Consider the following 12,409-nt stretch of genomic DNA (forward strand, 5'->3'; position numbering starts at 1 on the left):
GCTCTTACACCAAACATCTCTTACATCAAATCAAAGGGGAACTACTCTTTAAAAATGTAGACAGGCCTTCCCTGGTAGCGCAGTGGTTGAGAGTCCGCCTGCCAATGCAGGGGATATGGGTTCGTGCCAGGGTCTGGGAAGATCCCACATGCTGCAGAGCAGCTGGGCCCGTGAGCCATGGCCGCTGAGCCTGCGCGTCTGGAGCCTGTGCTACGCAACGGGAGAGGCCACAAGAGTGAGAGGCCCAAGTACTGCAAAATAAATAAATTAACTAAATTAAATTAAATTAAAATGTAGGCAAAATATTTGATAGTGTTATAACCTACATTCAGAGGGTGATGGTTAATGAGGATCACAGTATTGTTTCCAGAAATGTAACACTATGAATAGGGTATTCTGCCAGAAATAAAATCATTCATAGAGAAGCAACCTGCTCAAATCTTATCATAATCAAAAGTAAGAAAACCCAAATAAGAAAATATTACTTAAATAAGAATAAAAATATTAGAATATATATAAAATATAAGCATAAAGTATTAAATTCCACTTTTTTGATACTCAAATTACATCACTTCTTTGGCACTTTTTCTGTTTCACATTATCATTGAAACTGTGAAATAGGTGTGAAACAATGGTCAAATCCCTTACAGACCACAGGGTAGGTTCCTGCACCTGAAAAATAAAGTAGATTACACTGAATAAGAATAAGTATGAGTCTTAATTTTATACAAAAAGTTAAAATTTTAGACAAAGGCTACTAGTATTTTGTTGTTAGAAGTGAAGAGATATATGTTTTTAGATCTACTGAAGAAATAATTGCCTTTACTTTTGAATCCCCTAAACCTGGACTTTGTTTAATCTACTACATCTAAACTAGGAAAATTGTCTTCTTAAGGCTTTGTCATTAGACTGTGATTGCCTTAGAAAGAGGGACTGGATCTTAATTTTGTTGTTCTTATTAAATCTCTCAAAATGTTTTCAGTAGAAGACTCAGTCTGTGTTTGTAGATTCAGTTGCATTATATTTCAAACTTATTTTCCTCACTCATACAGATAATATGAGCTTTATTTCCATGACCTTGTAGGTTACTACATTTGTGACTAGCATAAGAATACTAGTACTAACTCCATGTTATATGGGAGACCCTCTCCAGTTCTTAACAAGTTGTATAAGAATAGTGTTTATGATTTAAATGAGTCACCCAGCTTTTCAATAAAAACATTCTGGGATGGGCACTATTAGTCTAGAGCCCCAGAGCTGTATTTCTTTATCTTGTACTCATGGGTTATCACAGCAAATGACAATGGCACCAGTCAATACTTTCCTGTGAGATTTGTAAAGTAATTTTATGAATGAATCTTATGGAGTATACACACACACACACACACACACACACACACAAATATGCCCAAAACTGTACAATCAAGACTCTAGGATTTAATTTCCAAAGTCGCTCTGCTTTTTGCATCATGAATGGTACATGTTCACATAGATAAACAGTTCAACCACTGTAACTAAGTTAATTATCAACAGCTCCTTTTTCTGGAACTTTGCTTTAACTAGTTCAGCAATTTAACTGAACAAACACCTTCATTCAGTCCAACTGGTTGAGCCATGTATGAATTTGAACCTAGACATAATTCTACAATTCTATATTTAACAAGATTTCTATAGTTGATAATATAGCTCTTACGGTTGATATACTTAAAATTCAGCAGAACTCTGCATTTGATCTTCAAAAGTATCCAAAACCATTTATTTAAATACACAATCTTTCTATATAATAGACCTTAGTTAGTAGAGAGATCATCTGTACATTTTTTTTCCTCTCAAAATTATATAGTAAATATCTCTTTTAGGAGTATCTGTGGAAGGGCTGTGCCTAGTAGCATAGGTGAACTCCACCCAGAGCTCATGGCCTTGCTTGGATCAGAGGTGGGGTTAGGAGCCTGCTAAAAGAGAAAAGGATCATTTATTTGCCTACATAAACATATATTCATTTAGTGTGTTTGTGTCTAGACTATCCCTACCTACAAAGAGGAGATCAAACACAACAGATTGCATGTTGTACAAAAACCGCACACATCTAAATCCATTTTTACTAGTGGTAGGTTAAATTTACTTTGCCTTAATGTATAACGCATTATCTGATTCATTTTAGTGACGGATCCATCCAAACAGTCTCCATATCAGATTTATAGGAATATAGAGGAAATGCTTGAAAGAATCAATTTAAATGAAATATCGAAGAATAATCTGATCTTCAGATTTTATGAATGTGCTTTGTTTCATGGGAGCAAAGAAAACCAGTGATAAATATAAATTAGCATAAGGAGTCACACCAAACATTAAAAGCTTTAACAGGAAGGGCGCTTGAAATAATTTAATGTTGATAAACAGCACTGCAGGCGAATTGGTGGCAATTTGTGATAAACCACAAATTTTAAAAGACTCACGGAAATCCTTCTAAATGTGCGTTATGCTGGAGTTGCAATGAGTTCATGGGGGTTCTCAGAAGAGTATTTTCAGAACTGGACATTTTGCCTTGGTTAACAAGAAAGTCGTTTCAGTAAACAGTGTGAAGTCTGCCCACTTTAACAGTGTTCTGAGTCTGGATGGTGGCAAACCAAGACAGTGACAGCTCAGTTAAGCAAGGTTCTGATTCTTGATCATGGCAAACTATCACAAGTAGCAATTCTCTTTGCTACAAAAAGGTGGGAGGTGAATATAAGTAATAAATAAAGAAAAAAATTTAAATTATGTATATAATTGATTATGTTTTCTCAGCATTCTTGTTCTCTTGTATTTTTTTTTACTACTTACCTTGAACAAATGCAAGACTCATTTTGATTACATGTCAGTTGATGTGAAAAATAATTCTTAAAATTATTCAGTTCCCTAGAAAAATGAAAAGTATTGATAAATACCTTTGGGTGATGAATACTATTGAGTTTTTCATTTTATATTTGAGTATAGTTGATTAACAATGTCGTGTTAGCTTCAGGTGTACAACATGTACACACTGTTATTCTTAAAATAGATAACCAACAAGGACCTACCGTATAGCATAAGGAAGTCTACTATTGAGTCTTTGTATGGGGAATTCTCCATACAAAACTGAATACAATAACTGAGTCCACGGTTATTAGATAAGTGGCCAGGAATAACCCTTTTAAAATTTACTGAGGAGGGGCTTCAAGATGGCTAAAGAGTAAGACACGGATATCACCTTCCTCCCCACAAGTACATCAGAAATACATCTATATGTGGAACAACTCCTACAGAACACCTACTGAATGCTGGCAGAAGACCTCAGACCTCCCAAAAGGCAAGAAACTCCCCCACGTACGTGGGTAGGGCAAAAGAAAAAAGAAAAAACAGAGACAAAAGAATAGGGACGTGACCTGCACCTCGGGGAGGGAGCCGTGAAGGAGGAAAGGTTTCCACACACTAGAGGCCCCTTCGTGGGCGGAGACTGCGGGTGGCGGAGGGGGAAAGCTTTGGAGCCGCAGAGGAGAGCGCAGCCACAGGGGTGCGGAGGGCAAAGCGGAGAGATTCCCGCACAGAGGATCGGTGCCGACTGGCACTCACCAGCCCGAGAGGCTTGTCTGCTCACCCGCCGGGGCAGGCGGGGCTGCGAGCTGAGGCACAGGCTTCAGTCGGAGCACAGGGTGAGGACTGGGGTTGGCAGCGTGAACACAGCCTGAAGGGGCTACTGTGCAAAGGCTAGCCGGGAGGGAGTCTGGGAAAAGTCTGGACCTGCCAAAGAGGCAAGAGACTTTTTCTTCCCTCTTTGTTTCCTGGTGCACGAGGAGAGGGGATTAAGAGCGCCGCATAAAGGAGCTCCAGAGACGCGTGCGAGCTGCGGCCATCAGCATGGACCCCAGAGACGGGCATGAATTGCTAAGGATGCTGCCGCCACCACCAAGAAGCTTGTGTGCGAGCACAGGTCACTCTCCACACCCCCCTTCCGGGGAGCCTGTGCAGCCCGCCGCTGCCAGGGTCCCGTGATCCAGGGACAACTTCCTCCGGGAGAAAGCACTGTGCGCCTCAGGCTGGTGCAACGTCACGCCAGCCTCTGCCACAGGCTCGCCCCTCATCCGTACCCCTCCCTCCCCCCGGCCTGAGTGAGCCAGAGCCCCCGAATCAGCTACTCCTTTAACCCCATCCTGTCTGAGTGAAGAACAGACGTCCTCAGGCGACCTACACACAGAAGTGGGGCCAAATTCAAAGCTGAACCCTGGGAGGTGTGCGAACAAAGAAAGAGAAAGGAAATCTCTCCCAGCAGCCTCGCGAGCAGTGGATTAAATCTCCACAGTCAACTTGATGTACCCTGCATCTGTGGAATACCTGAATAGACAATGAGTCTTCCTAAATTGAGAAAGTGGAGCAAAGATATATACATATATATATATATATATTTTTTTTTTCCCTTTTTCTCTTTTTGTGAGTGTGTATGTGTATGCTTCTGTGTGTGATTTTGTCGGTATAGCTTTGGTTTTACCATTTGTCCTAGGGATCTGTCCATCCATTTTTTTTTTTAACTTTTTAAATTTTTTTTCATAATTATTATTTTTTCTTTTAATAAAGTTAATTTATTTTACTTTATATTATTTTATTTTACTTTATCTTCTTTCTTTCTTTCTTTCTAGTTTTTCTCCCTTTTATTCTGAGCTGTGTGGATGACAGGCTCTTGGTGCTCCAGCCAGGCATCAGGGCTGTGCCTCTGAGGTGGTAAAGTTAGGACACTGGTCCACAAGAGACCTCCCAGCTCCAAGTAATATCAAACGGCAAAAATCTCCCAGAGATCTCCATCTTAATGCTAAGACCCAGCTTCACTCAAAGACCAACAAGCTACAGTGTTGGGCACCCTATGCCAAACAACTAGCAAGACAGGAACTCAACCCCATCCATTAGCAGAGAGTCTGCCTAAAATCATAATAAGGCCACAGACACCCTAAAACACACCAGCCATGGACCTGCCCACCTGAAAGACAAGATCCAGACTCATCCACCAGAAAACAGGCACTAGTCCCCTCCACCAGGAAGCCTACACAACCCACTGAACTAACCTTAGCAACTGGGGACAGACACCAAAAACAACGGGAACTATGAACCTGCAGCCTGTGAAAAAGAGACCCCAAACACAGTAAGTTAAGCAAAATGAGAAGACAGAAAAACACACAGCAGATGAAGGAGCAAGGTAAAAACACAGCAGATCTAACAAATGAAGAGGAAATAGGCAGTCTACCTGAAAAATAATTCAGAATAATGATAGTAAAGATGATCCAAAATATTGGAAATATAATGGAGAAAATACAAGAAACGTTTAACAAGGACCTAGAAGTATTAAAGAGCAAACAAACAATGATGAACAACACAAAAAATGAAATTAAAAATTCTCTAGAAGGGTTCAATAGCAGAAAAATTGATGCAGAAGAACAGATAAGTGACCTGGAAGATAAAATAGTGGAAATAACTACTGTAGAGTAGAATAAAGAAAAAAGAACGAAAAGAATTGAGAACAGTCACAGAGACCTCTGGGACCACATTAAACGCACCAACATTCAAATTATAGCGGTCCCAGGAGTAGAAGAGAAAAAGAAAGGGACTGAGAAAATATTTGAAGAGATTATAGTCGAAAACTTCCCTAATATGGGAAAGGAAATAGTTAATCAAGTCCAGTAAGTGCATTGAGTCCCATACAAGATAAATCCAAGGAGAAACACGCCAAGACACATATTAATCAAACTATCAAAAAGTAAATACAAAGAAAAAATATTAAAAGCAGCAAGGGAAAAACAACAAATAACACACAAGGGAATTCCTATAAGGTTAAGAGCTAATCCTTCAGCAGAAACTCTGCAAGCCAGAAGGGAGTGGCAGGACATATTTAAAGTGATGAAGGAGAAAAACCTACCACCAAGATTACTCTACCCAGCAAGGATCTCATTCAGATTTGATGGAGAAATTAAAAACTTTACCCACAAGCAAAAGCTAAGAGAATTCAGCACGACCAAACCAGCTTTACAACAAATGCTAAAGGAACTTCTCTAGGCAGGAAACACAAGAGAAGGAAAAAACCTACAATAACAAACCCAAAACAATTAAGAATATGGTAATAGGAATATACATATCAATAATTACCTTAAAGGTAAATGGATTAAATGCTCCAACCAAAAGACATAGACTGGCTGAATGAATACAAAAACAAGACCCGTATATACACAGCCTACAGGAGACCCACTTCAGACCTAGGGACACATACAGACTGAAAGTGAGGGGGTGGAAAAAGATATTCCATGCAAATGGAAATCAAAAGAAGGCTGGAGTAGCAATTCTCATATCAGACAAAATAGATTTTAAAATAAAGACTATTAGAAGAGACAAAGAAGGACACTACACAATGATCATGGGATCAATCCAAGAAGAAGATATAAGAATTATAAATATTTATGCACCCAACATAGCAGCACCTCAATACATAAGGCAAATACCAACAGCCATAAAAGAAGAAATCAACAGTAACACAGTCATAGTAGGGGACTTTAATGCCCCACTTTCACCAATGGACAGATCATTCAAAATGAAAATAAATAAGGAAACACAAGCTTTAAATGATACATTAAACAAGATGGACTTAATTGATATTTATAGGACATTCCATCCAAAAACAACAGAATACACATTTTTCTCAAGTGCTTATGGAACATTCTCCAGGATAGATCATATCCTGGGTCACAAATCAAGCCATGGTAAATTTAAGAAAATTGAAATTAAATCAATTATCTTTTCTGACTACAATGCTATGAGACTAGATATCAATTACAGGAAAAAATCTGTAAAAAAATACAAGCACATGGAGGCTAAACAGTACACTACTTAATAACCAAGAGATCACGAAGAAATCAAAGAGGAAAAAAAAATTACCTAGAAACAAATGACAATGGAGACATGATGACCCAAAACCTATGGGATGCAGGAAAGGCAGTTCTAAGAGGGAACTTTAGAGCAATACAATCCTACCTTAAGAAACAACAAACATCTCAAATAAATAAACTAATGTTATACCTAAAGCAATTAGAGAAAGAAGAAAAAAAAAAACCCAACGTTAGCAGGAGGAAAGAGATCATAAAGATCAGATCAGAAATAAATGAAAAATAAATGAAGGAAACAATAGCAAAGATCAATAAAACTAAAAGCTGGTTCTTTGAGAAGATAAACAAAATTGATAAACCATTAGCCAGACTCATCAAGAAAAAAATGGGAGAAGGCTCAAATCAATAGAATTAGAAATGAAAAAGGAGAAGTAAGAAATGACACTGCAGAAATACAAAGGATCATGAGAGATTACTACAAGCATCTCTATGCCAATAAAATGGGCAACCTGGAAAAAATGGACAAATTCTTAGAAATGCACAACCTTCCAAGACTGAACCAGGAAGAAATAGAAAATATGAACAGACCAATCACAAGCACTGAAATTGAAACGGTGATTAAAAATTTTCCAACAAACAATAACCCTGGACCAGATTGCTTCATAGGCTAATTCTACCACAGATTTAGAGACGAGCTAACACCTATCCTTCTCAAACTCTTCCAAACTAAAGCAGAGGGAAGAACACTCCCAAACTCATTCTATGAGGCCACCATCTTTATGATAAAGATGTCACAAAGAAAGAAAACCACAGGCCAATATCACTGATGAACATAGATGCAAAAATCCTCAACAAAATACTAGCAAAGAGAAACCAACAGCACATTAAAAGGATAATACAACATGATCAAGTGGAGTTTATTCCAGGAATGCAAGGATTCTTCAATATATGTAAATCAATCAATGTGATACACCATACTACCAAGTTGAAGGAGAAAAAAACATATGATCATCTCTCAATAGATGCAGAAAAAGCCTTCAACAAAATTCAACACCCACTTAGGATAAAAACCCTTCCAAAAGTAGTCATACAGGGAACTTACCTCAACATAATAAAGTCCATATATGACAAACCCACAGCCAACACCATTATCAATGGTGAAAAACTGAAAACATTTCCTCTAAGATCAGGAATAAGACAAGGTTGTCCACTCTCACCACTATTATACAACATAATTTTGGAAGATTTAGCCACAGCAATCAGAGAAGAAAAAGAGATAAAAGGAATTGAAATCAGAAAAGAAGAATAAACCTGTCACTGTTTCCAAATGACATGGTAATATACATAGAGTATCCTAAAGATGCTACCAGAAAACTATTAGAGTTAATCAGTGAATTTGGTAAAGTAGCAGGATACAAAATTAATGCACAGAAATTTCTAGCATTGCTGTACACTAATGATGAAAAATCTGAAAGTGAAATTAAGAAAACACTCTCATTTACCATTGCAACATAAAGAATAAAATATCTAAGAATAGACCTACCTAAGGAGACAAAACATCTGTATGCAGAAAATTATAAGACATTGATGAAAGAAATTAAAGATGATACAAATAGATGGAGAGATATACCATGTTCTTGGATTGGAAGAATCAACATTGTGAAAATGAATCTACTACCCAAAGCAATCTACAGATTCAATGCAATCCCTATGAAACTACCACGGGCATTTTTCACAGGACTAGAACAAAAAATTTCACCATCTGTATGGAAACAGAAAGGACCCTGAATAGCCAAAGCAATGTTGAGAAAGAAAAATGGAGCTGGAGGAATCAGGCACCCTGACATCAGACTAAACTACAAAGCTACAGTCATCAAGACAGTATGGTAATAGCACAAAAACAGAAATATAAATCAATGGAACAGGATAGAAAGCCCAGAGATAAACCCACGAACATATGGTCACCTTATCTTTGATAAAGGAGGCAAGAATATACAGTGGAGAAAAGACAGCCTCTTCAATAAGTGGTGCTGGGAAAACTGTACAGCTACATGTAAAAGTATGAAATTAGAACACTCTGTAACACCATACACAAAAATAAACTCAGAATGGATTAAAGACCTAAATGTAAGGCCAGACACTATCAAACTCTTAGAGGAAATCATAGGCAGAACACTCTATGACATACATCATAGCAAGATCCTTTTTGACCCACCTCCTACAGAAATGGAAATAAAAACAAAAATAAATAAATGGGACCTAATGAAACTTAAAACCTTTTGCAGAGCAAAGGAAACCATAAACAAGACCAAAAGACAACCCTCAGAATGGGAGAAAGTATTTGCAAATGAAGCAACTGACAAAGGATTAATCTCCAAAATTTATAAACAGCTCATGTAGCTGAATAACAGAAAAAGAAACAACCCAATCCAAAAATGAGCAGAAGAACTAAATAGACATTTCTCCAAAGAAGATATACAGATTGCCAACAAACACATGAAAGAATGCTGAACGTCATTAATCATTAGAGAAATGCAAATCAAAACTACAATGAGATATCATCTCACATGAGTCAGAATGGCCATCATCAAAAATCTACAAACAATAAATGTTGGATAGGGTTTGGAGAAAAGGGAACCATCTTACACTGTTGGAGGGAATGTAAATTGATACAGCCATTATGGAGAACAGTATGGAGGTTCCTTAAAAAAAACTAAAAATAGAACTACCATATGACACAGCAATGCCACTACTGGGCATATACCCTGAGAAAACCATAATTCAAAAAGAGTCATGTACCAAAATGTTCATTTACACTAGCCAGAACATGGAGTCAACCTACGTGTCCATCAACAGATGAATGGATAAAGAAGATGTGGCACATATATACAATGGAATATTACTCAGCCATAAAAAGAAACAAGATTGAGTTATTTGTAGTGAGGTGGTTGGACCTAGAGTCTGTCATACCAAGTGAAGTAAGTCAGAAAGAGAAAAACAAGTACCATATGCTAACACATATATATTGATCTAAGAAAAAAAATGGTTATGAAGAACCTAGGGGCAAGATGGGAATAAAGACAGACCTACTAGAGAATGGACTTGAGGATATGGGGAGGGGAAAGGGCAAGCTGTGACAAACTGAGAGAGTGGCATGGACATATACACACTACCAAACGTAAAATAGATAGCTAGTGGGAAGCAGCCGTATAGCACAGGGAGGTCAGCTTGGTGCTTTGTGACCACCTAGAGGGGTGGGATAGGGATGGTGGGAGGGAGGGAGGTGCAAGAGGGTAGAGATATGGGAACATATGTATATGTATAACTGATTCACTTTGTTATAAAGCAGAAACTAACACACCATTGTAAAGCAATTATATACCAATAAAGATGTTAAAAAATTACTGATATATCAAAGCTTTCCAAGATATATGGAAGTTTAATTCTATTAGGACAACACAGAAAAGAACAATTTGTGACCTCTAAAAAAGAATTAGTAAAGGTATAACAATTTTGGATATTTCCCTCTTCCTTTTTTTTTCTTAAATTAAAAAAAAATTACTTTCTTTCTTGTGGGAAAGATAAGATGAAATTAATTGCATTAAGTCTTTGGCACATCTGGACCTGTGTCTGTTTTTGCAGCAATGACTAGACTGAGATTTTCTGTAGATACATGTTTGACAATATAGAAAACAGAGAATTTGCTGAAATTCTAGGAAGGCTGGGGAAATAGAGTCAGCCATGTGGCATTGATCCCCTTTGATCCCCAAGAGGAGAAGAGAGCAGATCAAGAAATCCAAATGACCACTCTTTTCAGGAGATGATAGAAAATAATGAGGATGATTCATTGCCAGCACATGTCTGAGAAGGCAGTAGAACATGAGTACAAACCTAGAAAGCTAGCAAAGGGCCCAAAAGAGAGGAACTCCAGTTGTCAGAGTGATGCTGGGATTAGCCAAAATGTTTAATGGAGTTTTTGTTTAGTGTTTTGATGATTAGGCTGCCTACTCTTTGATCATATCTTCATAAGACAAACTTGAAATATCATTTTCTATAGAGAGAATAGAAAGAAAATCTGGCAATGCTCATGAATGGGCACATTTTCTTCTTATTTTTAATTATAATTGTCATGCAAATTTTAAAATTGTTATCAGCTTCAGATGAAACTCTGATAAGTTTCTGTCGTATCTGTAAGATTTCAGGAACTTTCAAGTTTCTCTCTTCATTGTCCAATGTTAATTACTCTTGTGCTTATTATATTACCATTCATTTGTAGCAGTATTTTTGTAAATTCAGCAGAAAAGTTTAAATCTTCTTACAGTGTTTATAAATGATTGAATTCTCTTCATTAACTAAGCTATCAAAATTCCAAGGAACTATTACTAATTCTATTAAAAACTTATCACTTCCTTTTAATAAATTACCATTTTTTGGTATAATCTGTACATATTTTGGCTGTAATTTAGATCTTAATATGAGAATCATTTCTATTAATTTAATTGTTCATATTTATCACTTTTGTTTCATATTTCATTGATTTTTACCAGAATGTTCTTTTACCTCTTTAATCAATAAATTTAAATTTGACAAAAAAGATACACTTGATACATACCCAAGCCAAAAGCCTGTAATTTCTTCATAAAATTCTTATAAACATTTTTTAAAATTGGAAATATAATTGTGTATTCTAGATTAATTATATATTCCATTTATATTAAAAAGTATTGTGCATTTTAATTGAATATGCCGCCCTAATAATAATCCTGAAAGTAGAAAATTTTGCTCTCAAGTAGGCTTTGATGAGAAACAAATTCTCCGCATGTAATATTACACTTCTGATTTCATGAAGTATTTTCCACATACTAGCTCCCAGATTCATACATTTAAAACCTATTTTTCCTTCTTCTCTTCTCACACATTTCCAGTACTGTATCTCATGAGTCCCATTCATAATGCAGTGCAGCCCTGGCTGTACACCTTTGTGTTACACCAACCGGTGTGTGGACATGGGAAACAGTAGGAAGCAGTTCCCAACCAGTGCAGAGAAGTGACTGGGTACCACATAAAAATCCCCCACTATAAGAAATCAAAATTATTCCTAACTTAACTTCCCCTTAGCTGGGGAATGCCATGGCCAAACAAAAAAGAGAAAATTTAGAGTAGGAAGTGTCTGTTGTCTTAATTAAGTGGGAGCCAGATATATTACTTTTGAGAAAATTATGTAACTTTTGTCTATGCAAACACATAACGGGATCCTCTCCTAGAAGTCCTGGACAAAACTATGCAAATGAGCGATCTTGAAACTTATTCTTTATTCACTTCACTGTAAACATGACTATGGTAGGTAGAATTCTAAGATGGTCCCTCCAAGATTCCAGCCACTGATGTACTCACCTTCTCCCAGTTAATTCCTACACTAATTCAGGTACTGCAGTTAATATATATATATATATATATATATATATATATATATATATATATATATATAAACTCAGATCAGTAGAGGTACGGTGATTATCCAGGTGGGACTG

This window comes from Hyperoodon ampullatus, assembly GCF_949752795.1.
Source record: "Hyperoodon ampullatus genome assembly, chromosome: 8".
Lineage (NCBI taxonomy): Eukaryota > Metazoa > Chordata > Mammalia > Artiodactyla > Ziphiidae > Hyperoodon > Hyperoodon ampullatus.